Genomic DNA, 10,892 nt, shown 5'->3' on the forward strand with positions numbered 1-10,892 from the left:
GGCTTCCCCTCCATGCCCTTTACCTGAACACAGTCTAGACACTACCTGGGAAAATTCTGACCCCAAATGATCCTAAAATAAGAGGCCTCTCAATGGCCTGGACAATTAACATGAGGAGAGAGGCCTATCTCTCCCTGAGGCCAAGTGGAGCCTGTTGTGGGAACCCTTCCACCAATAATCTGTAGGTCCCATCCCACTCCTTACCCGCTTCCCTCTCCCCAGTTCCTGTATCTCCTGATTTTACCTCCTAATTGCTGTTGATAGCTGCCACTGAGCTGGCCCCCAACTCATGCATGGCAACCGTATGCACAACAGAACAAAATGCTGCCTAGTCCTGAGGATCAAACTGTGATGATCCAACGGGTTTTCACTGGCTGATTTTCGGAAGCAGATCACACCCTTCTTCCTACTCTGCCTTAGTCTGGAAGCTCCACTGAAACCTGTTCAGCATCCTAACAATGACACAAGCCTCCACTGGCAGATGGGTGGTGACTCTGCGTGAGGTGCAGCTACAGGAAATGGAAACCGGGTCTCCCTCAAGAAGGGCAAGAATTCTACCACTAAACCACCAATGACCTCATTTTAAACATTTAACGTCTTATTTGTTTAATATAAGGGAAGGAACTCTCTCTTTTTCTGCGTATCTTCTGCAAACCTGATAGCAGGACAGTCACAGGCAGTACTTGAGGTCACTTCATGAATCCACAAGTTTTTCTAGGCTTGAAGATGTCTCTTCACAGCGAGGATAAAAATCCCAGTTACTGAAGGTAAAGCATGTTGGGACTAAGGTCTGAAATGAGAGGAACAGGGTGGGTCCAAAGCCTCCCTGGAAAAACTCAAGTCTGGGAAGCTGTAGGACAGAGCAGCCTTAAGTAGCTGAGAGAGAGGTGTGTGCCCTGGAAACAGAGATGTGGAATAAAGAAGATGCCATCTTCATCTTGGGTCTTAAACGCTAGCAAGTGGCCATCTAAGGTGCATCAATTGGTTTCAACCCACCTGGAACAAAGGAGAATGAAGAATACCAAAGGCACAAGGTAATTATGAGCCCAAGAGACAGAAAGGGCCACATAAACCAGAGACTACATCAGCCTGAGACTAGAAGAACTAGTTGGTGCCTGGCTACAACCAATGGCTGCTCTGACAGGGAACACAACGGAGAACCCCTGAGGTGGCAGCAGAGCAGTGGGATACAGACCCCAGATTCTTGTAAAAAGACCAAACTTAATGGTCTGACTGAGACTAGAAGGACCCCAGTGGTCATGGTCCCCAGACCTTCTGTTAGCCCAAGACAGGAACCGTTCCCAAATCCAACTCTTCAGACAGGGATTAGACTGGACAATGGGATAGAAAATGATACTGGTGAAGAGTGAGCTTGTTGGATCAAGTAGACACAGAAACTATGTTGGCATCTCCTGTCTGGAGGAGAGGTGGGTGGACAGAGGGGGTCAGAAGCTGGCCGAATGGGCTAGAAAAGAGAGAGTAGAGGGAATGAGTGTGCTGTCTCATTAGGGGGAGAGCAATTAGGAGTATATAGCAAGGTGTGTATAAGTTTTTGTATGAGAGACTGACTTGATTTGTAAACTTTCACTTAAAGCACAGTAAAAACTAAAAAAAAAAAAAAAAAAAGCCACCTCAATACATGAGGAAGATTCAGACAGAGCAGAGGCTGAGTGGGGGGACACATGCCTGGATGCCAGCAGCAACCAAGAAAGGAGAAGGACAAAGGAAGGCAAGGAAGCTAGGGAGCCTGGGGGGCAAGGCAGCAACTTACATCCACGGAGAGGAGAAATCAAAAGTCCCCAAATCAACTTTTTAATCCATTTTGCTTTTCCTATCTCAATGGTTAATACTGCCCAGTGGCTGAGGCAGGGCTGCCTGTGTGAGGGAAGCCCCAGCCCCCTTCCCCAGGGGAGTAAAGCCCAGGGAAGGAGAAGGGCACCTGCATTTGGGATGGTCTACCTCCCCTCCCGCCAAGCCTCACAGTCTGTCCCTCTCTGCTGACAGCCCTCCCTTCGCAATGCTCCCTGTGGCATTTTCTGCCTAAACCATGGGCTGGCTCATTGGCTCATTTCTCCAGTATGTTATCCAGGTGGATGTGGCTTAACATGAGAGAGTTTTTTGGGAGCGGAAAGATGAGCCTGATAAATAATTCTCAACAAGGTTCCCAGCTCTGCACGCCAAGCAGCTGTGTGTATGTGAGAAAAACAGGGTGTGCACGTGAGTGCGCACGCATGTCTGTGTGTAAACCCTGAGTATGGGCGAAGGTTGCAGCCTTTCGTCACTGACAGGACAAGTTCCTGTTTATAAACATTTGCTCACTATTTATATATATGGGGGAATTAACCACAAAACGAGACCTATGATTTTAAACCCTCCATTTTCACATCCTTAATATCTCATACTGTTGACAACTTTCTCTCTCTACCTGAAAACCACTGAGTAGAAAATAAGTTCTCTGCATCGAAACTCTAACCAAAAGAAGGCGTGAACACAGACTGCTCCTTTATGTAGATGTGGTTGGGTCTGGAAGGGGGCGGTGAGGCCCTTACACTGTGATTGCTGAACTGTGGGGCCAATCCTGGAAGAAGTTGTCACATGGACAGGATTTGTTTGTGCCCCTACTGGTTCAATAGTCCTATTCATTCATCCTCTCTCTAACCCTTTCCTGTCCCCCAACTATTGTGTGAAATACTTTGAAGGACTGCAACTATCCAATGTAGGTGGCAATGGCTTAAGGCTTCACTCTTTCCAGATCTTTTGAAGTCCAAAAAGACATTAAGACCTTAAACAAATGTGTCTCAATGAAATCTGAGGCACCATTATATAGGTAGGGAGGTCACCAGTAGCTTGTATGAAGAGAAAAGACCTCCAATAAAATCTGTGTACTCCCTTAGCACTTCCAAACAGTGCCAATTAAGTACTGCTTCCACTTCAGGCCAGCCCTCCTGGTTCACCCAAGCCAGCTCTTCTTCTACCCCCTAGCCCGCTTAAATTTTACATGGAGACTGGTTGAGGACAGGACCTCACACCCACCTCAGTAAATCTTTGTATGTTTGACCAAACAGTTCCAAACCTGGCTGCTGTGCTACAGCCTTTTATTTATATGACACTCATTCAAGCAAAACTGCTTAATTTGGACATACTATTTTTAAAAATAATAAAAGCCAGTATGTACTGAGTATTTAATAGATGCCATATATGGTGTTAAACGTGTTACATGTATTATCTCATTTGGTCCTTAAAACAGGCCTATGAAGGAAGTACTATTATTACTCTCAATTAGAGAAGTTCTGTAACTTGCCCAAAGTCACAGTGACTGAGCCATAACTTAAACTCAGTCTGATTCCAAATCTTCTGTTTCTATCCAGTACATTGTACATACACAAAAAATAGTTTTCTTGAGGTTACAAAGCTTTCTTGCATACAGTCAGAGATAACAATACCAGAAAAGCCTCTCTCATTGTAGAACGAACCCCTAAGAACACAGCAGCAAAGCAAATAGATTTGTGGAGTCAGAAAAGGTCAAGAACCTTAAAATGTCACACAGGCTGTATCAGCCGGGTCCTCAGCAGGACCCACCTCTCACACCCAGCACCTGAGCTGACCCTGCCCACCCGGAGCTGCAGCAGTCTTCCTCTTCTCTCAAAAAGGCTACATATTTGATGACTCTCCTCAGACCGGAGTACAACTGCCTCTCTGGAAGGTGTTCAGCAAACGTGTCTGTGTCTGGGCTCTCCCTCTCCCTAACACCTTTCCTGTCTGCTTCCTTCCTTCTCCTCCTGTGGTGCAATGGATCATTTTTATACAGTATTTCTCTCTGTGGTCTTGTAACTCCCACTAAATGACTGGGTGGGATTACGCAAATGAGATGCTTGTAGCCCACTTAATGGGACTGAATAGCTTGCCAATAACGCAAATAAGGTGCATGAAACTCTGCAGGGGTGGGACCGTGCAAATAAGGTGTATGGAACCCTAACGAGAGGATTGGTCAGTTTTGCCATCCCACTAAGCTTAAAATGAGCCATCTCAGATACGGAAGGTGGGGACCTCACTACCACCAAGAAGAGACAGGAGTGGAGCATATCCTTTGGACCTGGGATCACTGCCCTAAGAAAGCCCTAGACCCAGGAGACAGAAAGAAAGAGCTGTAACACTGGAGATAGCCCGAGACAGTGAGAAGTAGTGGTAGAGAATCGGTAGCAGCAGAATCAGGAGACCAGTGCGAGATGGTGCAGTGAGCTTCCTGGATCACGGAGCAAGGCAGTTACAGTGGGTGTGCCCACCCACAGGAGCGAGAAAGCTGAGCGCCTCAGGGCAGAAGGCTTCCTGGAGGAGTGGGTTTCCCCTAGGTACTTATTAGCAGAGCTAAGAAGGCAGGGCAGAGGCCAGGCTGAGGGAAGCTGAGGGTCAGAGAGAAGCCTCCCTGCAGGCAAGGCTGAGAAGAGGCTGTCTTGATCAAAGAACTGTATCCTGAGTCATTCCGATCCTGAATTGTAACCCATTACCTCCCTGATAAGCACTATGACTGTGAGTTTGGTCTGTGAGTTCTGGGTGGTTATTGCAATGAATTACAGAACCCAGCAGAGAGTGCCATGGGAGGGACGGCTGGTGTCAAAATTAGTAAAAATGTTGGAGGTCGGAGGTATGTCTGACCTCCACCTCAAAGGAATCAGCTTTGGGCTGTTAATGCTGATAATGATTTCTCTTTTTTTTAGTGAAGTTAGACGAGGATGTCTGAAGATGACTCCACCATGCCATTTTTACTTCTCCTCAGCTCTGCCACCTCCCAGCTCTGTGACCTTGGGAAGTAGCCTCTCTGGGTCTATTTCCTTATTATGCTCATAAAATGAACAAAGGAATTCCTACTCCTCAGAGTGGTTGTGTGGCTTCTTTAATTACCTACATTTGTAATCCATCACACATTCGTTAGTGTGTTGTACTGTGATGGTTTTCGGGTTGCTGTGATGCTGGAAGCTATGCCACCAGTATTTCAAATATCAGCAGGATCACCCATGGTAGACAGGTTTTGGCAACACTCCTAGACTAAGACAGACTAGCAAGAAAGGTCTGGGGAACTACTTCCAAAAATTAGCCAATAAAAACCCAGAATAGTGTCCAATATAGTGCTGGAAGACGAGCCCCCGATGTTGGAAGGCACTCAAAATACACAGTGGCCACAACGATGGACTTAAACACACCAACAGTCGTGAAGATGTCAGAGGACTGGGCAACATTTTGTTCTGTTGCACATGGGGTCGCCATGAGTCAGAGCTGATTCAATGGCAACCAACAGCATTTGTAATTAGATACAAAAATGTATGTAATGCATCTAGCACAGAGCAGGTGATCAGAAAATATGCATTTCCTTCAACTACTATTTTTCTTCGCTTCTCTCCTCCATTTATATTTCCCTCCGCTTCTCTGGCAGCAGACCGTACATCTCAAATCACTTATGTGATGCCTGCTGCAAGTCATGGACAGGTGGTGTTAGCCATGACCGCCATCTGGCTCCTTCTTTTTAATGAGCAAATCTTGCTATCTAGGCCCTAAACTCAGTCTAGCTGCTGACAGAATGCATGTGCTGTAAACAGGTACAATGTTTAGTTGAATTTTAAAATACTTATTTTAAATTTTGAGTTGGGAGGCAACCCCCCACCCAGGGCTCTGCTGGGTAGGATTATGAAGTCCCTTGGGAAGGATTATGAAGTTATTTACCAGTGCAATGAACCTCCTCAGAAGTAGAAGTTCTTCACCCTTGGAAGGTTCCAACAAGGTAATGATGGCATAGGTTCTCACTTGTCTAAGCTGAGAGTAGAGGATTCTGCTTCTGACAGGAGGCAGGGGTGGGCTCTCAGCCCCTCACCCTCTCTGAACTTCTCCAGCCTCATGCCTTGTGAAAGGGGGGTTCATAGGGAACAATAGCCATGCTGGTGCCAGGGGGTGGCTGGCATTCAAAGGGGAACTGGCTTGTCTCTGAAGACTATGAGGACCTGGGGAAGGGGATTTGCCGAGTCCACCTCATGGAGCAGAATGAAGCTGAGAAGGATGAAAACGAAAGAGGGAGGTAGACCTGATGAAGGACTTTGGACACGCAGGATGGAAGGATTCTGTGCAGTCTGAAAGGTAACTTGAGGAAAAGAGTTTATAAAAGGAGAGGTGGTGGTTGTTTTGGTTTGCTTTTTGGACCATACTTGGACTAGCAAGGTGGTCCTTCCTGATGAAAAACTGAGTTTTCAGGCCCTTCAGCTGGTGTCTTAGTTTCCCAGTGCTGCATAACAGAAATACCACAATTGGATGGCTTTAAAGAACAGAAATTTATTTTCTCATAGTTCTGGAGGCTAAAAGTTCAAATCAGGATCCCAGCCATGTCACTTCCTTCTGTGGGCCCCTCTCCTAATTTCTGATGTCTGCCAGTATCCTTGGCATTCCTTTGCTTGTAGATGGATCTTAACATGTTGCCTGTCTCCCCCCGTGTGTATCTTTGTGTCTATTCTTCTCTTTTTATAAGACTTCATTCAGAAGTGATTAGATTTAGGACCCACTCTACTCTGGTATGATCTCATTAACATAACAAAAGAAAACCCCTATTTCCAGACAGGGTCACATTTATAGGTACAGGGGTTAGGATTTCAGCACATGTTTGTGGCAACATGACTGAACCCATAGCAGCTGATTTGGGGGCACCCCAATAGTAGGGTTGCAAGTGTTTTGCAAACTATATTCCACAGAGTCTGAAGTCTTTGCAGAGTTTCCTCTGAGAACCCATGGCGGGCTCTGAGGAGAACTCCTTAACTTCTAAGAGCCCTCCAATTTTTGAGGAGAGCACTCCTCTTTCATCTGTGTTAAGTACGAGAGTTCCTTATTAGATTTCATGGTAGGAAGAGTTCTATTGCCAGAAAAGGTCTGGAACCCTCTGACTAGAAGATATCCAAGGCCTCTGACCCTGACTTGAAGGTGGTAGAAGCATCTTGGCCCACCTCTCTGTTGCTCACCCTGAGAACACAATCCGCCCTGGGGAAGCTCCCTGAGTAGCCACAACCAGGAGAGGTTGAACTTCCCAAGGTAGAGAGACGAGAAATAAGATGCCAGATGGCCATGGCATCTTATCAAGGTCATCATGGCTTAAAGCCACACTTTTTATTTTAAAAAGCTTAAGGAAACGATGAGCAATGGCCAAAATGTGAAGGGACCACTGCATTAACTGCAGATAGTCTGCTTAGTCAGACTGAGACCAGGACATGGATTCTCTGAGGAGGTGAGAAAACACTGCATGTCTAACCACAGCTCCCTGTTATAAGAGCATGTTTTCCTGCTGAAGAAGTCCCCATTTTCACCCTTAAGTCCTGCTCTTGCTTGGGTGGCTGAGGAGTCTGGCTGGGTGGGAGGGGGAGGGATTACCCTTCTTTGGTTCTAGTATGCCAAGGGGACCACAGCCAGCTCGCCAAGGGCAATGCTACAGCTAGAAGAAGAAGGCTGTCCAGGCTAAGATCAGGACTCCCAGGCCCAGAGAGAGATAGGCACAGGACACTAAGGCTCCATATGGTATTCCACGGTCACTCGTCCCTGAGTCCTCTTCCTGTGGGTTTGTCCTGAGTTGAATGCAGAAGCTACATTCACTGTGATCAGAAACACAATCACAGCCAACTCTGTGCCCAAGGCTAGGTGGAGCAGCACAGAATGAGAGGCTGCCTAAAGAGATGGATGAAAGGCAACCACCCCAAAAGCAAATGCCCCTCACTCCCGTGCAGGGCCTGCGGCTCTCCAGGAATCCAGAGATGATGACGTCCCTCAGCCCTGAGCCTCCTTCCATCCAACTCTGGAAGCTCTGCTCCCAACCTATGCCCCTTCCTTCTTGTAAAATGAGAAGCAGGTGGGGTTTTTTTCAAAACCCTACAGGAAAGGGGAGGCGCTGGGAAGACCGGTAAAAAGAGAGAATGGCATTTGCTCTGGATTGAATTGTATCCCCCCCCCAATATGGGTTAATATATATGTTGAAATCCTAGCCCTGGTACCTGCGAAAGGAGCCCTGATGGCAGAGTGGTTAAGCATTCAGCGGCTAGCCAAAAGGTGGCAGTTCGAATCCACCAGCCACTCCTTGGAAACCCTATAGGGGGAGTTCTACTCTGTCCTATAGGGTAGCTATGAGTCGGAATCAACTCCTTTGCAATGGGTTTGGGTTTAGTGTTTGTTTGTTTGTTTGTTTGGTACCTGTGATGAGACCTTGTTTGAAAATATAATTTTTCTTTTATCAGTTTAACAGGTCATACTGGAGTAGGCTGGGTTCTAGTCCTATCCCTTCTGAATGATATCTGTACAGGGGGGAACAGACAGGGAGACAGTCACACACAGGGAGAAGACATTGTCTCCAATGGAGGATCTGTCTCCAAGCCAAGGAATGCCAAGAAACGCCCAGGCAACCAGAAGTTGGAAGAGACAAAGAAGGATCTGCCTAGAGCAGACAGAGAGACCACGATCTTGCTGACACCCTGAATTCAGACTTCCAGCTTCCAGAACTACGAGAGAATAAATTTCTGTTCTTTAAAGCTACTCATTTTGTGGCATTTTCTTACGGCAGCCCTAGGAGACTAAGACAGAGGTCAAGGACTGGAGCCTGGCATTCTAAAGGGGAAGCCAGAGGAAGGAGGAAACACCACATGGTTTAGAAGCCAAGGACTGGCGGGGCTGGGGCTCTTTGCAGGAGCCACCTTCCTGTCTGCATGCATGTCCAGGCCCAGGGCACTGCGGTGCGGGCTGCGCACAAACCCCAGCCCGGAGTACAGGCATCAGCTTCCTTCACTCTAGGCATTTACCGCCAACTTGGGGATAATTTTTGTCTTTTTCATTACTCTGCATGGCAAATACATGTATACACATCACAGTGTGTGTGTATGTGTGTACCCTTACAATCAAGACTTATCCTCTATGATAAGAAATAAAAACAGCATTAATTATCCTTTGGAGTGACTTCACAGGGATTTGGGAGAATCATTTAAGAAAGAAATGTGCTCACAACTACCAGTGCTATTATTATTTGAATTTTAACCCTAAGAATTTTCCAGCCTACCAGCCAAACCAACACTCAGGCAAATTTACAGTCTTCAAAGGCGAAAACCATCCCAGTCCTCTCCTGCTTACTGGGAGAGGGCTGAATTTCTGGAGCTCCAACTTGACACTGTTCCCTGAACTCCTCCCCTCCCCATTTCCTGTGGTTTCCGAACTCACTTTTTACCACTCAGGTCAGGGAGATGCAGTTTGAATGTGTCATCAGATCTGCCTTAGAGTAAACGTATATTTTGGGTGCTGCTTTTGTCTAACCCCTGGGTCACATGACTGTGCTTACAGGGCTCTGAGTGGGCCCTCTCCTTTCTCCTTCTGCAGTCAGCCAAAGGGCTAGAGTCTGGACGTTCAACGAGAGCAGCTCGCTCATCATCCTCACTAGTAACCCCCTTCCTGGCCCCCAGGAAGGAGCAAACAGTCCCTGAAACCATGCTAGCAGGCATGAATAATTTAATCCCAAATCCTGGAACTTCTGTGACAACCAAATCATCAAACTTCCCTTGACTTCTTTAATGTTGTGGAATAAAGTTCATAACTTTACGTGAGAATAGCTCTGATAGTGTCTATTTATCTCCAGATGAGGGTAGTCAGAACTAGAAGAAATAACCTAATATATGCATATGGAAAATGGAAAATATATGTGTATAAAACATATACATGAGTGTTAGGATTGTGCGTTCAGAGACATGTGCACACACACTCAGCAATTATACAACCACAACTCCTCCAAGGACTCAACAGCCATCCTGTGTGTAAATCAGGCATAGGTGCCCTGATTTCCTCCTTGCCTTCAGAAGTCTGCTCTGTGCATTTATAATTCTATTTGGTACATTACGGGGTATGTTCCTGACAGGAGAGAACTTCCATTTTGACTAGGTGTCAATGAAAACAGAATCTTCTCCTTACGATTTTACACTTCTGATAACTGAAAGAATTTTCCACAGACACATTTCACATTCTGCTCCTACTTTCCTATTGACCTAGTTCTTGGAACAGATGCCACAGGATATGTTTCTATTGCCCTGTCCCTCTGTGTGACAATGCCACCTGAGTCATCAGGGTGAGCAGGAGTGTTCCTGGAAGCCATGTCTACCTCAAAACAGCTACGGACTGCATGTGCTGAAGAGACTGCAAACTGCATAAATACCCCACAAAATCCAAATTAAATACATCCCGAGCTTAATTTTCCCTTAGCTGGAGCCCCAAAATGCTCGAAGTCACTTCAATACCACAAGAAATGATGAAAGTGTGTAAGGGCAAAGTTGGAGTAGAAAGAGATGATAGTCTTAACCTATTTCAATTAAAATATCTTCCTTTTGCAAATTTTACAAAACATATGCCCAAGCAAACCCACTGTCTGGCACCTCCCAAGGTCACAGAAGGAGTGAATACATATGAACGGCCCGGAAATCTCAGTTTTACTAATCTTACAATGAGTCCACCTCTGTACGTGGGGCTTGGCAACCATTGAGGGAAGTAAGGAAAATTGAGGACTGCAGCTGAAAGGAGAAGCTTCAGCAGGACGTGAAGACCAAAAAACCAAACTCATTGCCATCGAGTCGATTCTAAAGTATAGCAACCATATAAGACAGAGTAGAACTGTCCCCATAGGGTTTCCAAGGAGCAGCTGGTAGATTTGAACTGCCAACCTTTTGGTTAGCATCTGAACTCTTAACCACTATGCAATAACTTCGTGCAGCTCTGCATTCTTCAGAGCACTGAGATGGTGAGATGCCTACCTTTTTGTTTAGCAGCCAAGCTCTTAACCACTGTGCCACCAGGGCTCCATGAAATCTAATAAGGAACTCTAATACTTCACGTAGATGAAAGAGGAA

At 46.2% G+C, this 10,892-nt stretch overlaps 1 long non-coding RNA gene across 1 annotated transcript; it reads left to right on the forward strand.

Moving 5' to 3' along the window:
* Positions 1-648: 648 nt before the first annotated feature.
* Positions 649-10,403, forward strand: LOC135228655 (uncharacterized). The gene is made up of 3 exons (XR_010319413.1): positions 649-1,034; positions 4,716-6,123; positions 8,253-10,403. It is a non-coding gene; the product is annotated as an uncharacterized LOC135228655 (long non-coding RNA).
* The last annotated feature ends 489 nt before the right edge of the window (positions 10,404-10,892 follow it).

The sequence above is a fragment of the Loxodonta africana genome, chromosome 25, assembly GCF_030014295.1.
Source record: "Loxodonta africana isolate mLoxAfr1 chromosome 25, mLoxAfr1.hap2, whole genome shotgun sequence".
NCBI classification, from domain to species: domain Eukaryota; kingdom Metazoa; phylum Chordata; class Mammalia; order Proboscidea; family Elephantidae; genus Loxodonta; species Loxodonta africana.